The following is a 26,482-nucleotide window of genomic DNA, read 5'->3' on the forward strand; positions in this document are numbered from 1 at the left end:
TTCTGCGATTATAGCACCATATGCCAGAAGACGCTGTTGTGCTACTCTTAACTTCCTTAACTCCTCAGATATACCCGGAACTATTAAAAACAGGGTCAGGCTCTATCTGGACCTCCAAGATCATAGAGAGAAAATGAAATATGTTGCACCAGAACTCTTGCAATTTGGGACATAAAGTGTGGCTTCGAAGTAAGGTAGCATCCATGCATTCACATTTCTCACAGAGGGGTGACACTTCTGGAAATATTTTATGCAATATGGCTTTAGAATAGTGAAGTCTGTGAATAATTTTAAACTGTATTAAGCAATGTCAAGCATTAATGGAGCAGTCATGGATATAGTCCAAGCTCTCCTCCCAAACATTTGGTAGTATTGAGACATCTAGTTTCTTTTCCCATTCTTCTTTTAAACGGTCCATATCTGGAAGACACATGCCTTGTAAAGTCTCATATATTTGAGAAATTATGTAACGTGACTTAGCAAACAGTTGTAAGCAGGTCTCTAACTTATCTGGCTTTGCATTGTCGAAATTGGGAAGATGAGCTCTGACATAATCTCTAATCTGAAGATATCTGAAAAAATTATTCTTAGGCAGGTTATGTTTCTCCTGAAGTTGTTGGAAAGATGCAAACGTCCCTCCCACATATAGGTAGCCTACATTCCCAATCCCCATTGGCTTCCAGATATTAAAGGTCCCATCCAGGGTGAAAGGGGTAAAGGAGGGATTTGCTGCAATAGGTAGCAAAAATGACAACGCATTTTAATGGCATTGATTCTACCCATCAGAGAAATTGTGAGTGTTTTCCAGAATTGGATATTGCATTGAAGCTTGTCTAACAAGATAGGGAAGTTAGCTTTATAAAGATCACTGTACTTCTTGGTGACCACTATCCCCAGGTAAGTTAGATTGTCTGATGTGACTCGGAAGGGAAGCTGACTGAGCCATTCTCGATATTCAACTCGTATTGGTAGTAGCTCACTTTTGTTTCAGTTTATTTTGTACCCAGAGAAAGTGCCAAATAGATGAAATACCTTTAGTATTGTTGGAATTGTTAGCTGTGGTTGGGTACAATATAGCAAAATATCATCTGCGTACAGGGAGATTTTATTCACCGTATATTCTGTATTATAGCCATGAATCTCGGTATGTGATTGAATAGTTTCGGGAAGGGGCTCTATGGCTAGCAATAGCGGACTAAGTGGGCCTCCTTGCTTTGTAGCCCTACCAAGCTGAAATTGGGTAGAAAGAGTTTGATTACTAAGTATCCTAGCACAGGGGCTATTGTATAATAACTTAGTCCAGGACACAAACTTCTCTCCAAAATTAAGTTTTTGCAAAACTGCAAATAAGTATGGCCATTCCACCCAGTTGAATGCCTTTTCGGCATCCAGACTGAGAATAATCAGGTCTTGTTTGGGAAGTCTGGGAGAGTGCATGATATTAAAAAGACGTCTAAAATTATGAAAAGAGTTCCTGTTGGGGATAAACCCAGTTTGATCAGGGTGAACCAACTTTCCCATAAAAGCATTAAGTCTTGTGGCCGTTGTCTTTGCCAGAATTTTTTGATCTGTATTTAATAATGATATTGACCTATATGAGCCCACTTCTTCTAAATCTTTCCCTTTTTTGGGAAGTAGAGTGATAGTGGTTTCAGTCAGAGTCTGAGGCAGTATGCCATTCTCATATGACCGGGAATATAATTTACATAAATAGGGAGCAAGTAGTCGCCCAAACTTCTTGTATATCTCATTGCTTAACCCATCGGGACTTGGGCTTTTGCCATTCTTCAACGAACCACTGGTCGCTAGCAATTCTTCATAAGTGATGTCTGCATCTAAAGCACTGCGATCCTCTTGACTTAATGTTGGGAGTTCACATTCGTCTAAGAATGACTGCATTGCTTCTGGTGAAACATTTAATTCAGATGTATATAATGCCTCATAGAACTGTCTAAATCTATCATTAATGTCTTTAGGAGACACAAGGATATTACCTGTTCTTGATTTAATCCGGTGGATGGTCCTGTCATTCTCAATTTTCCACAGTTGCCTCGCTAATAGTTTATGTGGTTTATCACCAAATTCAAAGTATTTCTGTTTCGTAAACATAAAGGCTCTGGTTATTTTACTTGATAATATTTCATTAAGTTTGTACTTAAGTGCGTTAGTGTGATTATATAAAGAAGGTTGATGGGCATTTTCCAAATCTAACTGACGTATTTTTTTTCTTCCAGTTCCAGTTGTTTTGCTTTGTTGCGAGGACTGGAAAGAAATAACACATCCTCTCAAATAAGCCTTGAAAGCTTCCCACAATACTGTAGGAGAGCAATAATTTTTATCATTGGTTTCAAAAAAGAATTTAATATGTAATTCTAAATATTCACAAAACTTCACATCTGAGATAAGTTGAGGGTTAAATCTCCAGTTTCTCTGGGTTGAAGTATTATCGCAGAGTTTCAATTGAAAACTAGAACTGCAAGCAGTTATGACGGGGCCCAAGCCTCCGATGCCAGTCGCCCCCGACGCCCCAGGGAGCCGTGCCAGTAGCCCCCAATGAACCGGGTAGCTGCGCCAATGCGGGACATGAAGCATTACGCAGGGGGGGCAAACGTTGGTGAATATCGAGAGGTTTGATGCACAAGGTCTGCGGTACTCTGCCATTGCAAATGTAGTGGTTAACAGTTCATCTCTATGCATATACAGACTACCTTTAATAATTATCTACGATACACAAACGTCTGAATCCCCCTGACCACAGGGGATAGCAGAAAGAAATGAGAGAGTGACTGAGAGGGTGGAGGGGGGGAGGTAGGTGTGGTGGTTGAAGGAGCAGGGGAGGTGGTCAGGTTGTTGTAAATGGTGTCATAGGCGCCGATTGAGATTACCTCCGTGGGTGCTCACTAGGGGTGGTACAGTTCATGATAAACGTCCCAACCGCTCGGTTCGCTAGTCTCGGTTCGGAACGTGTGTGTACCGCACGGTTCGTCAGTACACTGTTAATGTGCACTAACCACTTACTGCCGTAGTGCCCACTTTCGACACCTATGTTAAAACACTTAATGGAAATGATGAGCGGGATGAGCGTGACGAACGCAACCCATGGCAGCTGATTGGACGATCGCATCACATGGGTCTTGCTGCTCCCGAATTTCAAAACAGAGTGTCATGGCGGCTCGTTCATAATACGATCTCATATTGTAATAAAATAGTTTACCGAAACGTGTTTCTGAAAACATTTTAAGTGAGAAATAGGCCATGCAGTTGCTGAATCTGTCTTCATTTCAGATCGACAAAGATCAGTTTAAAAGATTTTTATAGTCTGGTGTGTGAGAACATTTTGGATTTCACGTTACCTATGATGAAATAAAACAATATATAGAACTGCCACTGTGTGCATTTATTGTGCAACATGCATTCAATATACAAATTTTAGCTATATATCATTATGCTTAAGTATATTCTGGAGTGTTAAAGATTAAAAGAAAAAATAACAAGAACCGTACAGAACCGAAAACCCTGACCAAAACCGTGATAAGAACCGAACCGTGGGTTTTGTGAACCGTACCACCCCTAGTGCTCACAGGCACATGCCTTTTAAAAAATAAAAAATAAAGTAAAAAATTGTTTGCATTTGAGAACCTTAGGAAATGGACAGCGGCTGACACGAACACACTCAATAATTTAGTCGTAAAGTAGGCTTTCAACTCAGGACAGCGCCATTTCTCACAAATACATAATGAACATTATAACTCATAAAGGACAAACGATTAACATTTCTTACACACAGTGTATCAATCTTGGATGTAATAGTATGGATTAATTTCACAAAGACACAAAAAACTCTGGACTTTTAGACTGGATGCAAAACCTTCTGTAAGGGCTAGGAAGACAAAAAAACATCTGCATAAAGGGGAAATTGTTAGCTTTTAGCTCCAAAAGTTTCGACTATTTATAATTATGAAGTTATAAAGTTACGAATCAGTAATCAATAACTGTCGTTGGACGTTGTATACAACATGCTCGACCTCAGAAGGGGTTAAAAGGCCCAAACGGGTATATGTTGACTATAGCCCCCCTTAATGGCCGATTTTCACTAAATTTGGTAGAGAGCCTCAGGGCTACATGCCAAATGAGCATCACAAGTTTTGTGTTGATTGCTTTTACTGTGGCAGAGATATTGTAATTGCAGATATCCCATTTAAATGCATTGAGTTATTGGCTGAAAAAAATAAACGTTGCTTATAGCGCCCCCTAAAGGCCGATCTTCGCCAAATTTGGTACAGAGCATTGTTGTGTGATGTTGAATAAGGACCTCAAGTTATTTGCTGATAACATTAAATGTGGCCGAGATATGATATGATACATGTGTGGTAGCTAGCTAGGAAAGTTAGTTTGGTTGTCAAATGTGCATACTTTAACGTAGCAAAATTCCGTCTATAACTTTTTGTCAGGTCCATCTGGAGATGCTAACAACCAGGTTTCGTGCAGATCGGTCGCACGGCCTAGGACGTGTTTGAAAAAGTTGGTTTTGCTCATTGCACGATATTGTGAAAGAAGTTTTAAGCAGAAATGGGCGTGGCCTGTATCAGGTTATTCAGCTTGATTCAAGGAACACGTGGATGTAAGAATTTCTAATGTAGGATGTGTACTGTGGAAGTTAAAGACAAAAAAACATTACAACGCCACCTAGTGGTCCACATGTGCAAATTTTGGTAGGTGTGGTCCATGGCCCATTGTCCATCTACCCTGTAAATTTAAAGTTGTTCACATTAGTGTAAGTGGTATATCTAGACTTGGGTCACCTTGGGTCCCATAGGCCACGCCCACTTTGACCCCTCAGTATCCCACTCAAGGGTTGGCCTCAGGATTGGCCCTTGATGGTACCCATCAAATTTTGTATAAATCGGATGAGCTGTTCATGAGATATAAACTTTTTGTACTTGTAGCGCCCCCTAGTGACCCATTTCCGTAAAACGCATGTGGGACGTCCAGAGGGTCATGCCAAAGAATAATCTAAAGTTTGGCGTTGATAGCATTTATTTTGGCTGAGATATGGCAAAGTTTGTGTTTTCATAGTTAGCTACACAAATTAGTTTGTGCGTTATATGCGCAATTTTTATTGTACAAAAATTCCTTTTATAACTTTTTGTCAGGTCAGTCTGGATATGCTACGTACCAAGTTTCGTGCAGATCGGTCGCACGGTCTAGGAGGAGTTCGAAAAAGTATGTTTTTGATAAATCGCGATTTTTCACGCATAAAAGTCCAGGCGGAAATGGGCAAGGCCTATATCACGTGATTCAGTTGGATCCAGTGAACGTGTGGATGTATGGATTTTGACTGTCGGAAGTACAGTGGGGGAGTTATAGGGCCAAACGCGTTTTTTCTGCTATAGCGCCACTGGGTGAAATGTGGAAATGGGTCAGTTTTTGCACCTGAGGTCCTTGCGGGGTTTTGGACCAGTCCTGAAAATAGCAACCCCCCACGATGCACGGTTTAGGCTGCAGTCTGAGATTTAGGCGGAGAAGAAGAATAATAAAAATCTGTAGAAAAACAATAGGGTTCCACAGCTCCGCTGGAGATGTGAACCGCGTTGCCTTGCAACACGCGGTTCCCATGCCCCCTCGGGCTTGGACCCCTAATAATCAGTAGAAAAACAATAGGGTTCCCACGCTCCGCTGGAGATGTGAACCGCGTTGCCTTGCAACACGCGGTTCCCATGCCCCCTTGGGCTTGGACCCCTAATTAAAGCTGCAAGCAGCGATGGACGGGCCCTCACGCCTCTGCGCGCGTCTGGGTTACCGACGGACGCCGCTCCTTGCAACCGTGCATTTGCACTCAGACACTGCAAGCCATCACCAATGAAAAGGGAACTCCCTGCTGAGTTCAATGATACACAATACTCTACCTTAAACAGGTCACCAGTTATGAAATGGGGCACGGCTTAAGCATAAATGGCGGGCCAAACCATCACCAATGAATGATGAAGTCTCTGCTGAATTCATTGATACCTCACATAAGACTCTACCTTAAACGGGTCACCAGGTATGAAAGGGGCGTGGCTTAAGCATAGGGGACGGGCCAAACCATCACAAATGAATAAGGAACTCTATGCTCAGTTCAATGATACCTCACACAAGGGTCTACCTTAAACGGTTCAAATGTTATGAAAGGGGGCGTTGCCTGAGTACGTGGGCGTGGTTAAAGTATAGGGGTCGGCTCAGTATCACATGTAGACCACACATTATAAGTTTCATGTAAATCGGATAATGTTTGTCATATAAAGCGCATTTCCTGTTGCCAGCGGGGGGCGGCGCTGTGACCAAAAGTAAATATTGGCCTGTAGATGTCCTCAGGGGTCTTATTTATAAGCGTGGCGTATGCACAAAACGGGGCTGAAAACGTGCATACGCCACTTCCCACGCAAAGGTTGTGATTTATAAAAAACAAACTTGACGGGAGAATGTGCGGTCATCCACGCAAACTCTGACCCATGCGTACGCACATTTTGGAGACAAAATAGGAATTGGCGACGCAGATGGTGAGGTGGTGAACTGAAGTCAGACTGCAGAGAGTAAATGGGAATAACGATTACTTTTAATATGTTAAAGTATTAATGCCTCACGCACATTTCTTCACACCATGGGCCCTATTTTAAAACGCAAGTATCAAACGTGAAACGCAAGTAGCTTTGTGGGCGGATCTTGGGCGCTGTTGCTATTATACCGGCGGGATAAATGACTCTTGCGCCCGACGCAAATCTAAAATGGGTTGGTCTGAAGTAGCTAGGTGTGGTTTGGGCGTAACGTGAAAATAACCAATCAGAGCGTCATCTCACATTCCCTTTAAGAGCAGGCACGCTTGTTCCATGGCGGATTGCTATCGCGAAAAATTCCGTACGGGAGCTGTCCGAGATGCGGCAAAGTAATAAATGCCCGTCTTGGCCGGGTGGCGATGTTGCTGCGGCCTCTCGGGCGCATCTTTCCCAAGTCTGGAGAGGATTGCTGCAGCCATGGAGCGTGGGCCTCCAAACGCACCGCCTGCACCTGTTGTGCCACTTCCTCCTCCCCCCCACTCCATTGCCGTCCACCCGCTCCACCAGGAGTACATCGAGTGTCCAATCCCACCGTAGTTCAACATCACATCTCCTTAAGTCTTCTAATATTTCCTCATTTATGTCATCAGCACATCCATGATTCATGGAAATGTTGTGTAAAACACAAGCCACAAAGAATGCTGCGACTTTTTGAGGACTGTATTGTAAAGTGCCTCCTGATCTATCCAAACACCTAAAGCGCATTTTCAGTAATATTTTTCTTCTTCTTTCTACATTATGGCCAAGCATGCGCCCCTAAAATAGCATCTGAATAATGCGCTATAATAATAATGCGAATAATAACTGACTTTAGACTAGCGCCACTGACTTTAGACCAGGTTTTTCCTGGTCAGTGGCGGAATTGTTTTCTGAAACTGCAAAATACCACCAGGGAACTTTTGCGCCTGAACACGCCTCCTCTTTTCATTGAACCGCCCCCGGGAGCGCAAATACATTCCCTAATTTACCGACGTGCATCTGTGGAGGGAAAAGTCCGCTGTGCGTCAGGTGCAAAATAGGAATGATACGTCGGTGTACAAAGGCAATTGCGCTGAGTGCAAGATAGGGCCCCATATCATGATATCATGATCATGATTAAATCCAGCAGTGTTATTTGCATTTGTACTGAGTGATAATTGTTCCATAAACACCTCCAACTCAAATCTTAAATCAAAACTCGTTCTTAATATTTAATCGGCGCTGTCTCGCTGTCACATTGTCCGCTACGGAGAGCAGGAGGAGGAGATGGCCCGCCTGCATGGAATACAGGATAGCATCAAATACCCTACCATTAGATAACTGCAGAACACAGTGTAAATAACTAAATATCTGTCTTTGAAACTGTGCATATATTATCAAATGTCAGTCTGGAAATACAGCCGTTAAGCTCTCGCGCAATCGTTACACTTAATGTCCTCGTTATCGGTCCAAACTTTAATACTGTTCATAACAAAACCTGCATGAAGAAAAGTGTGTTCTGAGATTCCTTAATATAGCCGCAATAGTAATATAGCTGCGCTCTTGGATCTATGTACTGAATTGGGTCCAGTAGAGAGGGCAACGCGCCGGAATCGTGCCATCCCGGTCCAAATACACGTCCTCGCCACTGTGGGTGTTTCCAGAGGGAAATGTCAGACAGCTAAGTGTTTTTTTAAAATAAATATTATATATAATCTTCAACTTTATCACTAAGGCTTGTTTGGATATAACATATAGTTCTGTTAAATCTTATTATATACATCTGGTATATCGAAGCTGTCCCCGAGTGACGTAATGCCTGCTGTTTTGGAAGATTTTATTAATAAAGGTAGTCTATAAATCCGGTTTCCCTACACTGTGCGACAACAGGCCGAAATTATAGTTCAACTGGCAGCAATTCCCGAGCGTCTGAGAGTTTTTTTATGTTTGTTTGTTTTTCTCCGCCAGTCGTCATGATTCGGCATAACGAAAGAACAACTGCCAGGGTCATTAACATACTTATCAGCATTCACGAGGTGCTTTGCATTGACTATTTATGGTTAAAAATGGGCGTGTACAGGGCGGGATAAGAGGCTGATTCACTACGCACGCTTGTAGGTAATCTCTGATTTATAAAGGGAACATTGCTTACAGGTGTGCGTACACACAGTTTTTTAAATCTGACTTTTTTTCAGCGTACGCCAATTTGGGCTTTTGGGCGTACGTAAACTTTTAGTAAGGATCCTAAGCACAGTTTTATAAATGAGACACGAGGCCTGGACACTTGTCAATCATGAGAAATTTCGGACAGATACGACAACGTACACTCAAGTTACAACAACTTCTTTGTTCATTGCTAAACACTCAAAATGGCTGCCATGCCCACACTGTTTGACGAAAAGTTTTTAAAATAATTTTTCATCTTTAAAGGTGTTGAGATGGTACAGACCAAATTTGAAGTCTATCGGATGAAATCTCTAGGAGGAGTTCGTTAAAGTATAGCACCTTGACTTTTAGGCAAACTTCCTGTTGCCACTCGGGGGCGCTATGAGTCAATTTTGTCCAGTGTTATGAATCCTGAAAAGTTTCGAGCCAGTTGGACAATGTACAGTGAAGTTACAACCACTTCCTGTTTCGGTGGCGAAACGCACAAAATGGCCGCCCCGCCACAGCCATGCCCTATGACGAAAAGTTTTTCTTTTAACAACTTTTCATCTTTAACGTCTTAAGATGGCACATACCAAATTTGAAGTAGATCGGATGAAATCTCTAGGAGGAGTTCGTTAAAGTACGACATGTGGAAATGGCCAAAATCGCACCATTTTCGAACCCTGAAATCAAAATGGTGGACTTCCTGTTGGGTTTAGGGTAGGGCTCCAATGACGGTTTCTATACGTCTTGACATGTTACATATGCGTACCAAGCTAGCGAGCCATTTTTTTGCGCCTATTCCCAAAACCCTTAAAATACGTAAATTCTCACCAGACTTGATGCGAACGCCAATTTAGTGAGTTTTTGAATATGTTAAGCCCCTCAAAAAGGCAATTAATTTGCCTTAATAATAATAATAATAATAATTCCTTCAGTTTCAATAGGGCCTTCGCCGCTGTCGGCGCTCGGGCCCTAATAATGCAGTAAGGCTCTCAGACTCGTCATTCTGTATTTCTTTTCAAATATTTATTCTCCTGTGGATCAACTTTTCGCATTTAATGTTATCTCTGCTGAGTCAACACACAAGCCTAGTTTCCATCCACATGTTTTTATGCGAATTAAGTGATATAGAATGAAAAATGCCTTATGGAAACAGTAAAATTCGATTGAATTTCATGAAAATCGACTCAAAGTTTATTCATTCGGTCTCATCGGATTTTCTCTTATCGGTAAACGGCTTTTGCGAAAACGCTGATGGAAACGTTATTTGAATAAATGATGAATTGCAATTAGGTTTTAGGTTATTTTATGGTTAAACAGGTCAGAAGTGATGAAGATTGCCGCGTCATGCGCACTACCGGGAGTGCAGACGCAAATGTCCCTTATGAGGCAACAATCGACTACTACAGCCTGTAGTATGATTCATGGCCAGCCCTTTCTATTGATAAAATCCCTGTTGTTGTTAGGCTCTCATTTTTCAGAACTCAGAGGAAGGCCCACAGACACTGAGGAGCAGTTAAAGGCCCCGTTTACACGAAGGGAAGACGCAGATATTTTCCTGCGGTTTGGCCTCTCATTTACACGAAAACCCAGTTTTTAATCACAAAAAAACGATTATTTCTAAAAACTCCGGCCAAAGTGGAGATTTTGGAAAACTTTGTTTGCACGTTTGCATGTAAACTGAGACAAATGGAGGTTTAGGCAGCCGAGAGAGAGAAAGAGGTCATGATTGGTTGCTGTTGCTATTGTCGGGATTCTGATTGGCTAACGTGGGCTTGAGCTTCTCGTTACACTGCCACTTACAGGTCTGGCGTGCTCTTGACTGTGTTGACGGCATATATACACGGGTACATATAAACGAACACTTTTCTGAAAACTGAGAGGTTAAAATGTCCATTTATGAAAATAGCCAGCCACGTGTAAACATAGCAAAAGTGTTTATTAGCTCAAACTTGGAAATAAACAGAGAGGAATAGTCCAAGTAGTAGCTCCAGGTGGGGACTGAAGCTGGAGGTCGGCAGACAGGTGTGTGGCCAGGCAGGCTGAGACTCGACGGAGGGTGAGCGGTGATGAGAGCTGGGTGAAGAGGCAGGTTGCGATGAGAGCTGAGTGGTGAGGCGAGCAGGCAGCAGGAAGGCAGGTATCAGCAGGGTAGCAGCAGGTCCAGAGACAGAATCTGAACAGAGGAGATAACGTGTAAACTAAAGCACAATGTAGCAACAAACACAGAGCCAGAAAGCTGGGATACTAGGAATGGAATCACTAGTTGAATGTAATGAGCCAAGTTACCACTGGAATGGTTGTTAACAAACTGGCGCTGAAGAGGTGAACAGCCCGGGTAGATAACTGCTAGGTGATTAGTGGAGATGAGCTGCAGCTGAGCTGGAAACAGAGCAGGAGAGAGTGGCCACGCCTCTTGACCTAGATTCTCTAGGACACGCCTCTGGCCACAGCAGGTGGGAACAAACACACAGACAACAAACACAGGGGAAAAAGGGAAGAGGATAACAGGCAGGACAGGGAAACAGAAAAAATATAAAAACAGGAGAATTAGCCTACCTTTGAGCAAGTTTGGAGGAAAGTATGGAACCATTTCAAACAAGTTATGGGCAGTGACAACATATGTGTTGGCTTTGTCGAGTGCATTAAGTGCGGCACGCTGCTCGCCTATGACAGCAAAAAAAGGGGATGATGAACAAACACATGAGGCAGGCTTGCCATGGCAGAAAAGATGATTCAATGTCCTCTTTTGTTACTTCTCCAAGCATACCCCTCCTAAACAGATTTCTGCAGTTCAAACAACTCTGAATTGTAGCTGAGAACGTCAGTTATAATACAGCCCACGTATTAAAAAAAATGTTGGGTTTAAATCGGGCTCGGGCTCATAATTACAGTTAATGTGTCGGGCCAGGCCGGGCTCGGACACAACGTGCACAGGCTCGGGTAGGGTCGGGCTTGAGTTTTTGGGCCCGATCTAAGCTCTAGGCTGCACGTCTCACTCCAGCTGAGTGGCTGCAGCGCAACCAGGCGGGTGACTGCCTTCATTTTGGGGACGCAACGCACTTCATTGCCAAATGTCCCAAGCGGCCATAAGGTGGGAGTACTGGCGGGCCAAGATTTGATTTCTGTGCCCACGGCCCCCCACTTCCAAGTTCCTACTAAATTGCTAAAGAATAATCTTTCTCTGCAATTGTCCCCTCTTATTGACTCGGGGGGCGAAGATAACTTCCTCGACCATAGAGTGGTTAAACAAGCCGGTTTTCAAGTTGAATTGCTACCCTCTCCAATCAGAGTAACAGCCATAGATGGACACCATCAGTAACCCATCGAACTGTGCCTGTCAGCTTAATTCTGTCCGGCAATCACCGTGAAAAGATTAGTTTCAAACTCAGGTCCGCTGCTACAACTCCACTAATCCTCGGTTTTCCTTGGTTAAGACTCCACAATCCACATATTGATTGGCAAAAATAACAGATCCTCAGCTGGAGTACACATGCCGCTTGTCTGCTCTCCGCTGTACCTCCTAAAGAGGGCACACCTATTCCACCTCCTAAGCCTCCTGACCTCATGTCAGTCCCCAAGGACTACTCTGACCTGGCGGAGGTTTTCAGCACTCTCGCTACCCCCTCATAAACCGTACGACTGCACCATTGATTTGCTTCCGGGTGCTCCTCTGCTGCTGAGTCGTTTACACAACCTATCCCAGCCTGAGAGAGTAACCATGGAGAAGTATATTAGTGAAACGTTGGCAGCAGGCATCATTCATCCCTCTTCGTCCCCTCTGGGAGCTGACTTCTTTTTTGTTGAGAAGAAAGATGAAACATTACGTCCCTGCATAGACTTCCGAGGCTTAAATAACATCACGGTCAAGAACAAATACCCCTTGCCGCTCATTAACTCAGCCTTTGAACCCCTTCAGGGCGCCACGGTTTTCTATAAACTCGACCTGCGTAATGCCTACCACCTCGTTCGTATTCGGAAAGGTTAAAAATGGAAGACAGCATTTAACACTCATTTCAAGTATTTGGTCATGTTGTTTGGGTTGACGAAAAAGCTGTTTTTCAAGCCATGGTATATTATGTCCTGAGAGACTTTTTAGTCCAACATGTATTCTGTCCCCATGGATTACCTGTGGCCCACAGTTCATTTCTCATGTCTGGAAGAGTTTCTGTTCCTCCCTAGGGGCGTCAGTGAGTCTGTCTTCGGGGAATCCAGAAATCTTCAAATGCAAAGCATTAAAGCCATGCTAGCAGGGATTCAGTTCCATATGCGATGCCAATACCCAGCTTTCTCGGGAATCCTTCTATCCAGCTGCTACTCAACAGCTTAAAAAGCATGTCCTCCAGGCAATGATAAAAGACTGCCTCTCACTATTTCACTGGTGAATAAGCTGGTGTCAATGTTAAGGCTAGGTTGTTTTTCACTATGTTGGAAGCAGTTCTGCTAATGGCTTTCTATGGGTTTCTCAGGTGCTTTGAATATACAACCAGATCTCTTGCCTTTAATCCTCACCATGATCTCACTTTCTCTGATTTAACCGTAGAACACATGTACTCTACTGTATATTTCTGAAACATTCAAAGTCTGACAGATCTTGCCAAGGTACACCAATTATTATTGTTAAGACTGACACTACTTTCTGTCCTTTCTCCTCCATGATGAAATACCTGCATCATTGCTCCCCGACTCATCGGTCGGCTCCCGTTTATCAATGATGGTTGTAAACTCTTGACAAGATCCTGGTTCTCCTCCACGCTGTGTGATCTATGCTAGAGTGGCGGCCTACCCCCAGAACACTATACCCCTCACTCTCTAAGAATCGGCGCAGCTACAACTGCTGTGCTTCATCTGCCTACCTCAACATTAAAATCCCTGGGCTGCTGGTCATCCATTGCTTACCAACGCTATGTCAGACTCCACAAGAAGGAGATCTTGTCTACGCAAAAGATCATGCACCCCATAAAGCTTAATAAATATGTATAGCTGGCTTACTGTCTATCCCATTATCGCATATCAGGTGGTTTCTTGGGTAAGGGTATTCATCCATGTTAGGATAACTGTAATGTTCTTAAAGGAGCACTGTTTTTCCATTAGGTAGTATATTCCCCTTGTGGCTGAGGAGCTCATAGGGAATGGCCACATGGCAACTTGTGCCAGGCCCACACATAGCAGTTTCACTAGATAGAATATTCCCCCTGTGGCTGAGGAGCTCACAAAGAATGGCCACGGTGCCAGGCCCACACATAGAAGGTCCTTGCATAAATAGCACCAGCCTCCGATCTATGTAGTTTTGGGGGGAAGCTACTTTATCATCACTCCCTAGTATCTCATGTAAACCCAATCTGTGGGGAGTGATGAGGTCGAAGTCGGGCCGCCAAACAAAATATTTTGCTGGTATAATAAAAATTTCAAACATGAGTTGTCTGACTGTAATATATAATACTATAATAATAGTATATCTCAGAAGGTTGAATTCAATTTATTCAGGGCAAGACAAAATTATTTTTAATCGTGAGACAAAGCAGGAAAACTACTTGCTAAATACATAAAACAGATGGAATTGGCTTCAACTATTCCTGCAGTTAAATCTAATTCTGGAGATGTTTTTACAGAAACTGTATGTTAACAAGATTTTTAAAGAATTTTACACTGATCTCTATAGGTCATTATCTACCTCTACTGATGAAGAAATGTGTTCCTTCATAGAGCAACTAGGGTTTCCCAAACTGACAGAGGAGCAAATAGAACTCCTTGCGGATGCTCACGTACAAAGCCTGAGATTTTAAAAACTGCTGATGGCAAACTGATAATGGAAGATGAATTCCTAAACTTTCTTGTCACTAGAATGAAGATACGTAATGATGATGGAATTGTAATGCTGGCTGTAGGGACCCTTTGCCACTCAAAAAACGTCCACTACGATTGCTGGGTGGTTTAATTGAACTATTTAAGACGCGCGCACTATGTGATCCAATGTCAAACCTCGCCAGTAAGCATTTATTTTACACTTAGGCAATTCCCATACATAGAGTCCATTTATATGTGTAAACATCAAGACACAAACACATTAATTCCACTTTCCTTCTCATACAATGTTGCACGGTCAAAAACTGTTTGCTCCCTTCTCCTGCCACCACCTGTGCCCAATTGGACATTGATTAAATCACCTCTGTCCAAGCCAAATGGACAGCGCCCTGGGTACCCCTAGTGGCGGGAGGTTTAACGGCAACAAATAATAAACATAAACCCAAATGGCTCTCACACACCGGCCCCTAATTGTTTCTGGCAGAAGACAAAATAATTAATAACTTTAACACAAGGAGCCATTGAACTAACATAAAAGATAGACATATAGACATATACTATCTAACATAAAAGAACTCCCCATAGTCCAAAAACGAATAATCCTTGGCCTTCCATTGACCACAGTTAGAACTTCCATTGATTCTTATTAGTCTCTTATCAGTCTGTTGCTTCACAAAGAAGACAAATCTTTGTCACCGGTCTTTCGAGTACACTGGTCTTGGTTTGAAGACGAACAGAACGTACAAGTCCTTTCCTATCAGGAAATGTCTGCAGTATTCGTCCAAGTATCCAGGATCCACGGGGTGCTGTTGAATTGACGACAACAACTACATCTCCAGGTACGAAGCTTCTTTTTACTCTATTCCATTTTTGTCGTTCTTGCATCAATGGTAAGTATTCTTGCCTCCATCGCTTCCAGAAGAGATCAGCTATGTAGTGAGCTTGTCTCCATCTCCTTTTAATGTACAGATCACTTTTTTCAAAGAGTCCAGGTGGAAGAATAGGTTTTCCTTTCATTAACAAAATGTGATTTGGTGTTAATGGCTCATGATCATTGGGATCTTCAGACGATCTTGTAATAGGACAATCATTAAGTATGGCTTCTGCTTCACATAACACAGTGTGAAATCCCTCATCGTCCAAACACTGCTGGCGAAGAACAGTGTTCAGAATCTTTTTGACCATACGTATGATCCGTTCCCATACGCCACCATGATGGGATCCAGCAGGGGGGTTGAAACTCCATTTTATTCCTTCCTGTGCCAAAGCATTTTTCTCCTTTGAGCAGTTTTTGACTTAGTTGTAGGGACCCTTTGTCACTCAAAAAACGTCCACTATGATTGCTGGGTGGTTTAATTGAACTATTTCCCAATGAGCAAAAAGTCATCTAGAACACGTATAATAGATGTCCTTGTTTGACATCCAGAAGACGTCCTCACAGGAGCCAGAATGAAAGTTTATTTAACGTCTTTTGTGGACGTTAATTATAGACGTGCTACAGACATCATTGTTAGACATCCAGAAGACGTCATCACAGGGGCCAGAATTCTGGTTGTCATTGGACATCCATATTATAGCCAGTGTCAACGTCTATTCTCACCTAGTTCTGTCTGTTAGTGGACGTCTAGATTATGGCCTGACAGGACATAATTTCCCAGTGTCGTTAATCAACTAATTCTGGATGTCAATGGACGTTCAGATTATAGCCAGTTTGAACGTCTGTTCTCAACAAGTTCTGGCTGTCAGTGGACGTTTAGATCGTGGCCTGATTGGACATCTTTTTTACGTCATTTAGCAACCTTTTCTGGATGTTAACGGACGTCCAGATTATAGCCAGTATGAATGTCGGTTCTCGAATAGTTCTGGCTGTCAGTGGACGTTTAGATTGTGGCCTGATTGGACATCATTTCATCAACTGTTTCTGGCTGTCAATGGACGTTCAGATCATGGCCTGGACGGACGGATGTGATATCAACCTGTTTTGTACGTCCACAGACATCGCTTGCTCAGTGGGTTAAGACGCGTGCATTATGTGATCCAATGTCAAACATCGCCAGTAAGCATTTATTTCACACTCTTTGAAGTTTGTCCGAAAATGACTCAACACAGGGTCTTCAGAAGGATAATAACGTCAAAGCGTGTCTTAAGGTTCTTAACAAGTGTGGGAAAGACTTCTCAAGATTTGTATCGTTTTATCTGGATGAGCTTCCACCTGTTACATTTAGCAGCATTGATGCATCAGCACTCCTTGGTAGGATTGAACAGCTAAACAAGGAAGTGTCCGGCGTGAAAAAGATTCTGAAACTCAAGCAAGCGTATGTGAAGATCTGCGAGCGGTAACTGCGGTGGACCAGCGTGTGGCCGAATTGGAGAGGCCTTGTGTACCAACTCATGACCACCAGTATTGTTCCGGAGGGAGATGGATGATGAGCGAGCACCCTGGTTTCAGACATTCCAACGGGAAGCGCAGCATTAAATATGCCTCCACCAACACAGTCACAGTCACCTAAATGGTGCGTGATTGTGAAAGACAGCCGGTGTTTAAAGCTGATGCAGAATAACACAAACGCTGTGGCAGGGCATCCACAGCCAAAACCCTGTAACACTCGTGAACCAGCGAGAAGGGAAGGAAAGCAGATGGGAATAGTTGGAACTGGTAATGGGAGCAATATTCAAGTGATCAGAACCAAGCTGGTGAGTGTATTTGCTACTAGATTTGCTCCTGATCTTGAAGCTGACACCTTCTGTGATTATCTGACTAATAAACTGGGCAGATCAGTTACACATATATTATGATTTTGCCATTGCGATCATATATCGTTTTCTCTGTCTCTTAATGTTAAGAAGCTACCAATTTTATCTACTGTGTATAATGGCATTAACACAGGAAGATTAGCGTGGTCTAAAAAAAAAAAAAAAAACATAGAAGATGTCCAGAATTATCAAATTAAGACTGACGGGTTGCTGGGAAAGATTGCACTGCCCAAAGATGTCATAACATGCTGCAATATTAATTGTAAGAATTCACAACATAGTAAAGATTTATGTTTTATATGAATCGATTGTGGAATCACTTTACATTGGCAGTAGGCATTTTTATGAATTTAAACGTATTATCAAGCCCAGCTGCATGTCACTTTATATTATTTATATAAATTTAGCACAAAAAGTAAGGAAATTTGTGTTTGGTAGATTACTTCTCTGTGGTAGCAATGCTTTTTGACAATAAATCTTATACCGTTGGAAAGCCTGTTTAGTTCCCTTTCAAATGGTGCCCCATTTGTAAGGAACATACATTTGTGGGATGAGCAGCAGCGCCGAGTATGTGGGTTGCGCCCATGAAATATTTGCCAAATCTTCTCTGCCATTGTCAAACATATGCAACACGTGCACTGGAACCTGAACATGTGGAGGAATGTTATGTTCAGTGATGAGTCCAGATTCTGCCTACGGCAGTTGGATCATAGGGTCAAAGTGTGGAGAAGACGCGGAGAACGCTATGCTGATTGCCGCACCGATAGAGTGACACCTTTTGGTGGAGGCAGTGTGATGGTGTGGGGCGGCATCTCCCTCAATGGAAAAATGAGGCTTGTCATCATTGGAGGCAATCTCAATGCAGAAAGATATAGAGATGAGATTCTGCAACCAGTGGCAATCCCATATCTCTGCAGTCTGGGACCGAACTCTATCATCCAAGATGACAGTGCTCGCCCCCACAGGGCGGGGTTTATCAGAGACTACCTCCAGAATGTGGGAGTGGAGAGGATGGAATGACCTGCCAGCAGTCCTGACCTCAAGCCCATTGAACACTTGTGGGATCAGCTTGGGCATGCTGTTCGTGCCAGAGTGACCAACACAACCACGTTGGCGGACTTGTGACAAATGCTGGTTGAAGAATGGGATGCCATCCCACAGCAGGAGGTTCAGTACTTAAAAGCACACAAGGAAGGCAAACACGACGTAGGTCAACTCTGAGCTGGATTGGGGGGCTGAGGCGGGCAGGCGGAGGAATGTCCAACTTTCTAGCAGGAATCCAAAACGGGAGGAGCAGACGGTACAGCAAGCCACAGCAGCAGGTCTGGGATGTAGGTCTGAACAGGGAAAAGCAGGACGTTAGCAAAGGCACAAGAAAAATCACTCTAGCACTAAACTGACAAACAAAGTTTGATTTGGGAGCCTAGTTACCACACTGGTAGGTGAAACGATCTGGCGCCGGTGGAAAGCCATGCCCAGGAATATATGCTACATGTTAGTGAGTGTAATCAGAAACAGCTGCGCAGGTGAGTATCAGTGGAATCGCCAGCAGCTGCTGCAGAGAGGTAGACCACAGCCACGCACCTTGACCTACTTCAGGAGAGCCCACATACACACAGACAGACATCACAGACACAGAGGGGAAAAAAGGGGAGAGACACACACAGGACGGGGAGAGAACAGCTACCCACATAACACAAACACCAAACGAGTCAATGGCAGAATAAGCTGTTTGGCATTGGCAGAGAAGATTTGGCAAATTTTTCATGGACGCAACCCACATACTCAGCGCTGCTGCTCATCCCACAAATGCATGTTCCTTACAAATGGGGCACCATTTGAAAGGGAACGGTATAAGATTTATTGCCAAAAAGCATTGTTACCACAGAGAAATAGTCTACCAAACACAAATTTCCTTACTTTTTGTGCTAAGTTTAGCTTTAAATAGTGTCAAACTTACCATGCTGGACAAAGTGAAAGTCACTTTCCTTGCCTTCTTGCCCGCAAACTCAACAATAAAGTCTTTGTAATCCAGTGTTTGTGAAATTGGCTGCACTGTTGTGTAACTGACATTGTTTCTCCCGTCTCCTTCTTCCTCGCTTGCACTTTTCCTGCAAACGCTACTGTAACCATTGTAACGGCGTAACATCTTAAATGAAAAAAAATATTTTCAGATTTTTTGACAAACTGGAATTTCATTTTAGATCACATCAAGTCAAGAACATCACAAAGAAAATATTGAAAAATACACTGCATTATTGCAAACCAGGCAGGCGCAAGGCCCTCAGAGGCACGAGGCCCCCAGAGGCGCGAGGCCTTGTGCTGTCGCACTGTTGGCACAAGCCATGCGACGGTTCTGGACTCAGGTGTTACATCATGTTAGATTACAAAAAAGAAAATATACACATGTACATATATACATAAACATATATAGACATATACATGCGTACATGCAAATTTAATCCTACAGAACCCCCTGGTGAGAGTAGTAGAAATATCCATTCCAATGTAGGACATATAAGGCTCCCATGTTCTATAAAACACATAGGGCTAGATTTATCAAGCCGTTTGCGCCTGTTTCCAGGCGCTAATTGGTCGCAAAGACGGACGTAACCGATGCGGGCTATTTACAAACAGGGCGCACTTGGGTAAAATCGCAGATTGTCTGCCACATGAGCGAGAAGAGACAAGTTGCGCTTTCAATATGCGTTCGTGGGAGGGTCGTGGGGAAAGTGGGAGTTCCACCCAAAAAGGTGGGAGGATAAGCGCAAAGTGCACCTAATTATATATTCCGTGGTATTTACAAAGACTGTCAGTAAGAGCGGGCCTCTATTCTGCGGGGGAAATTCTCCGCCTCTTAAAAGCAGGTCTAAACCAGCCGCAGTCGAGTTTCCTCGTAGACCTTTGTGCCGCTGGTGAAATGGCAACAGTAATTTAAGCAAGACGAAGACATAGGCGAGGCTGAAAATATTTTTAACAGAAGAATCACACTTTGTCAGTGAACATCATTTAGCGTTACAGATCAAGCAGCCGTGCAATATTAGAGTTACTGGAAGAAATCAAAGATGAAATTGAATCTCCCACTCAGCGTTCACATCCCATTCCAGCAGTTGTTAAACTCCTCGCTACATTACAAATATTGGCATCAGGATCATTTCAAACAGTCATAGCATCAGCAGTGGGAATATCGCAGTCTGCACTCAGCTGTATCACAGCACCAGTACCGCTTTGCTACAGCGCAATTTACGGTGTAGTGGGCGGAGAAAGACGCTGATTGCCTGATGGGTGTCAGGGTTGATAAATACTACGCAAAATGTGGAAGCATAGCGTGCGCTATTACCGAACTCGCATAAACGGACGCAGCGCAAACTGCGCTAATGTTAGTAAATCTAGCCCATAATCTTTAGAATGTACCACACAAGTTAGGTAATCAAGTGAGATATATTCAAGTATGACCTTATGCCACTGTGTTTTGGTTGACTTTGTCAGTTTTCCAATTCAGAAGTATGCACTTCCTTGCTCAGAACATTAACATTTTATACAGATTAGATTTGTATTTATCAGTAATGGAGCGGTTTGGTATTCCAAATACCATGCATAGTGGGTCATTTTCTAAATGAATGGTTAAAATGCTGTCAATTTCCTGACCTATAATGTGCCAAAATCTCTGACTTTTCCCCAGGACCACAGGCAATGGGTGAGAGTAGCCATTTCCATGTTGAACTTGAGGCAGAGAGGGGAAAAAGCAGCATTAAACTTATGGAGTAAAGAAGGGGATATATGAGCTCTGTGTATAATCTTTAGTTGGATAGCTTTTATTCTATTATAGACGCTGAAAGGGGTGATAGAATGATTATATAGGGTACTTCACACTGTTCCTTAAGGTCTCCTAATAGGGTATGTAACATTGGTTGGGCTGAAAATTGCCCAAATGCTATTTTATGGGCCCTTAACAACCCTATGAATATGGCCCTATTTGTAACAAGAGCTTTTCTTCCAAATATGGTATGCTCATGAATATTTAGATGAGCTGCGCGCTGATTGGTTTGAGCGAACCACATAGAAACACATTGGAGACGAGACAGCAGGTCTCATATTTCAGACACTGCAAAGTTATACATTGTCTACTATTTTGTTATTAAATTCACTTCTGAGACATTTTTATGCAAGAAATCAACTATATAAATTCGGACTTTAGGAGCTCCACACAGTCTGACGAGAAAGCGCCAACCTCCATACCCAATGAAAGTCACCGTTTCTCGGTTACTTACTACCGGGGCTCGGGGCTCCGCGGAGCTGGCCGGCTGCCAGTTGCCGGCATAACTAGAGTATACTTACAGTTAGAATTTCGTCACGCCACTTATATTACAGCTACCCCAAGGTCTTATAAAGCCAACAATTGTGTCCGATTTCAATTTAATGCATTTTTGTGAACACGAGGGATTTCGTTAGATGCTAGTGTCCCTTCAATCCTATGTGTACAGATCGCGGCTAGTTAGCTACACTTTCGGCATAACTAAAGTATATTTAGGGGTCCAAGCCCAAGGGGGCATGGGAACCGCGTAATGCAAGGCAACGCGGTTCACATCTCCAGCGGAGCTGTGGAACCCTATTTTTTTTCTAAAGATTTTTATTCTTCTTCTTCTTCTCCGCCTAAAACTCCGACTGCAGCCTAAACCGTACATGGTGGGGGGTTGTCATTTTCAGGACTGGTCCAAAACCCCGCAAGGACCTCAGGCGCACAAATTGACCCATTTCCACCACTAGGTGGCGCTATAGCAGAAAAAACGCGTTTGGCCCTATAACTCCCACACCGTACACCCGACATTCAAAAACTATACATCTACGCGTTCCCTGGATCCAACGTGATATAGGCCATGCCCATTTCCGTCTGGACTTTTATGCAGGAAAAATTGCGATTTATCAAAAACCTACTTTTCGAACTCCTCCTAGACAGTACGATACAAGTTGCGCATATACAAACTAATTTGTGTAGCTAACTATGAAAACACCAACTTTGCCATATCTCAGCCAAAATAATTGCTATCAACGCCAAACTGTAGATTATTCTTTGATATGACCCTCTGGAGGTCCCCCATGCGTTTTACGAAAATTGGTCACTAGGGGGTCGCTACAAGTACAAAAAATGTATATCTCATGAACGGCTCATCCAATTTATACAAAATTTGATGGGTACCATCAAGGGCCAATCCTGAGGCCAACCCTAGAATGGAGTACCGAGGGGTCAAAGTGGGCGTGGCCTATGAGACCCAATGTGACGCAACTCTAGATTCACCACTTACACTAATGTGAACAACTTTAAATTTACAGGGTAGATGGACAATGGGCCATGGATCACACCTACCACAAATTACACATGTGGACCACTAGGTGGCGCTATAATGTTTTTTTTGTCATTAACTCCCACAATACACATCGCACATTAGAAATTCTTACAGGTTTTGCATCCAGCCTAGAAGTCCAGAGTTTTTCGGGTCTTTGTAAAATTAATCCATACTGTTACATCCAAGATTGATACACTGTGTAAGAAATGTTAATGAAATGTTTGTCAATTATGAGTTATAATGTTCAATATGTTTATTTTTCCACTGGATGACTCAAAATATATAGAACTGTAGATGTGTTGCTCATTCGGCATGCCAAATTGTACCAAATTTGGCAAAGATTGGCCATTAGTGTGCGCTATAATCAACATATAAGTGTTTTGCCCTGTTAATCAATGTTAATGGCATATTTGCAATGGGAATGTATCACAGACCTTGCAGCTCACACTTCTCAATATTTACTGATGTTTACCTCCTACCGTTATGTTTTGGTTTTCGCTTTTGCGTTCTCCCCTGGTGTTCTACAATAAACAAACTTCTTAATCCACCTGACAAAGTTTCTACAACCTTCACAGTAGACAAATGTAACTCTTTTCTCCCACTTTTTCAATCCAAAATCAACACCATTCATAGGCGCTGATAACGTGCAATTAAACATTGCAGTTGGTGCTAAGTGGAGAGTCCATCATAGTGTGATTGCTTATGTCAGTGGCATTGATTCTTAATTTCCTACGAAGCTGATCGCGGTTACGTGTCAGTTAAACTTCTCATCTCCAATCCTATCTGTATTTGTGAGAAGTGGCGCTGTCCTGAGTTGAAAGCCTACTTTACAGCTTCATTATCGAGTTAATAGGTGCGTGTGTTCGTGGCGGCCGCTGTCCATTTTCTAAGGTTTTGAAATGCAAACAACTTTTGACTACTTTTTTTTTTGTTAAACAACGTGCGCCTGTGAGGACCCACGGAGGAAAACATCAATCAGCGCCTGTGACACCATTTACAACAACCTGACCACCTACCCTGCTCTTTCAACCACCACACCTGCCTCCCCCCCTCCACCCTCTCAGTCACTCTCTCATTTCTCTCTGCTGTCCCCTGTGGTCATGGGGGTTAAGAGGTTTGTTTATAGTATAGAATTGTTAAAGGTAGTCTGTATATGCATGGAGATGAACTGTTAACCACTACATTTGCCATGGCAGAGTACCGCAGACCTTGTGCATCAAACCTCTCGATATTCACCACCGTTTGCCCCCCCCCCTACGTAATGCTTCAGGTCCGCATTGGCGCAGCTTCCCGGGTCATCGGGGCGACTGGCGCGGCTCCCCGGGGCGTCGGGGACGACTGGCATCGGAGGCGACTGGCATCGGAGGGGGGCCCCGTCATAACTGCTTGCAGTTCTAGTTACAGTTTGAATTTCGTCACGCCACTTATATAACAGCTCCCCTAAGGTCTTAACAAAGCTAAAGCTCCGATTTCAATTTAATGCATTTTTGTGGATTTTAGAGGTCTTGTTAGGAGGAGGCAAGCTAGCTAGCTCTCACTGATAGAGCTCCATCCAGCTCACTCATGGACAAGAGGCATTTATTTCCCCAATCGTTTGTTTAAATAACTCAATACACGGGGGTATCGAGCACCGTGGGCTGCCAGCCGTGACGGAGCTCCATCTACCTCACAGCAGGCCGGTTTAGCCATCAATTTTTGTAAAACGGCCCCTATTTGACCTCTACATAGGTGATTTCTTGCATAAAAAAGCCTCAGGAGTGAATTTAGTGGTAAAACAGCAGATGAACAATTTCTGAGATCTGCGCGACATATTCAGAAGACTAGCTGACCTCAGATCAGTTAGTGGCCTATGTAAATTTTGGGGCGTTACAAAGAAGACATAGAAGGTAGAACCAAATAAGGAGGAGTTTAGAAGTTGACGTCAACTTTTAGCTTTGTTCAGATTCGCCCGTTTTCAGAGGCAGTTTAAAATTGTGAGATTTGCAGAGGAAAGAGGTGTCAATTGGATTTTGAGGTTCTATGTATGTCCTATTTACCCACCAAACTGTCGTTATTCAAATACGATAAGGTAAAATCGGTTTTGCATTCTATCACCCCTTTAAGATTCTCACACCGTGCCAAGCATCGTCCCATTGACCATCTGTAATAGCTACATTAAATCTAGATAAATATGACTTACGGATGCAGACACTGCTGAAAGTACCCGTGCCGTCTTCTTCTCTGGAAAGAAGTTGTTTACAAATTGTAAAACCGTGGGCACAGTTTAAATTAAATCAAGGACACGGATTGTAAATCCGTGGGCATAGTTTATAAAACCGAGGGCATGGATTTGTAATCTATGTGCACGGTTAAATTTGTTTTCCTCAGATGACACCAGGGCGACTCCGTACAATAATGATTTCTTCAAACTGAATAAAATAATTGGATGTTGAATGCAGGAATGTTACTGGCTGGTATTCAAACTGATTTTCCATTCTGAAAGGTCAGTGGGTTGTTTTTCTCCACAGATGGTCAAGAGTAGCTCCAGACGTCTGCCATCCGTCAGACAGTTTATAGTGCAGAGTCACTCCAGATGGGATCCATCACACAGAGACATCCAGGCTGATGCTTTTTAGTTTAACCCACTCCAGCTCTGAGAACTGCTTTCAGTTAGGTAACTAACTGAAAAAGATTTGGACACACACACACACACACACACACACACACACACACACACACACACACACACACACACATACACACACACGTAACTTAAACAACATTGATCATTTGATTGTAGTGTTTTAAATATAGCCCAATTCCAATGAAGTTGGGATGTTGTGTAAAACATAAATAAAACAGAATACAATGATTTGCAAATCATTTTCAACCTATATTCAATAGGAAACACTACAAAGACAAGATATTTAATGTTCAAACTGATAAACTTTATTGTTATTTGCAAATATTCACTCATTTTCATTTTGATGCCTGCAACACGTTCCAAAAAGCTGGGACAGGGGCAACAAAAGACTAGTTAAGGAAGTAGATAAGTTAAGGAATACTCAAAAAACATTGGTCACGATCGGGTATAAAAAGAGCATCCCCAAAAGGCTTAGTCGTTCACAAGCAAGGATGGGGCGTGGTTCACTACTTTGTGAACAACTGCGTGAGCAAATAGTCCAACAGTTTAAGAACGTTTCTCAACTTACAATTGCAAGAAATTTAGGGATTTCATCGTATGCAGTCCATAAAATCATCAAAAGATCCATATAATCTGGCGAAATCTCTGAACGTAAGCAGCAAGGCCGAAAATCAACATTGAATGCCTGTGACCTTCGATCCTTCAGGCGGCACTGCAATAAAAATCAACATCATTATGTTAAGGATATTACCACGTGGGCTCAGGAACACTTTGGAAAACCATTGTCAGTTAACATAGTTTGTCGCTACATCTACTAGTGCAAGTTAAAACTCTACCATGCAAAGCGAAAGCCATATATCAACAACACCCAGATACGCTGCCAGCTTCTCTGGGCCCGAGCTCATCTGAGATGGTTTGACACAAAGTGGAAAAGTGTGCTGTGGTCTGACAAGTTCACATTTAAAATTGTTTTTGGAAATCATGGACATCATGTCCTCCGGGCCAAAGAGGAAAGGGCGCATCCAGATTCTTATCAGCGCAAAGTTCAAAAGCCAGCATCTATGACAGAATGGGGGTGTGTTAGTACCCATGGCATGGATAACTTGCATCTGTGAAGGCACCATTAATGCTGAAAGGTACATACAGGTTTTGGTCAACATGTTGCCATCCAAGCAAAGTATTTTTCAGGGATGTCCCTGCTAATTTCAGCAAGACAATGGCAAACCACATTCTGCATGTGTCACAACAACAAC

At 42.9% G+C, this 26,482-nt stretch overlaps 1 long non-coding RNA gene across 1 annotated transcript; it reads right to left on the reverse strand.

Moving 5' to 3' along the window:
* Positions 1 to 10,622: 10,622 nt before the first annotated feature.
* On the reverse strand, positions 10,623 to 11,168 carry LOC120564591. The gene is made up of 2 exons (XR_005640124.1): positions 10,992 to 11,168; positions 10,623 to 10,878 (listed from the first exon to the last, which is right to left on the reverse strand). It is a non-coding gene; the product is annotated as an uncharacterized LOC120564591 (long non-coding RNA).
* Between the last annotated feature and the right edge of the window lie 15,314 nt (positions 11,169 to 26,482).

This window comes from Perca fluviatilis, chromosome 8 (genome assembly GCF_010015445.1).
Source record: "Perca fluviatilis chromosome 8, GENO_Pfluv_1.0, whole genome shotgun sequence".
Classification (NCBI taxonomy): Eukaryota; Metazoa; Chordata; class Actinopteri; order Perciformes; family Percidae; genus Perca; species Perca fluviatilis.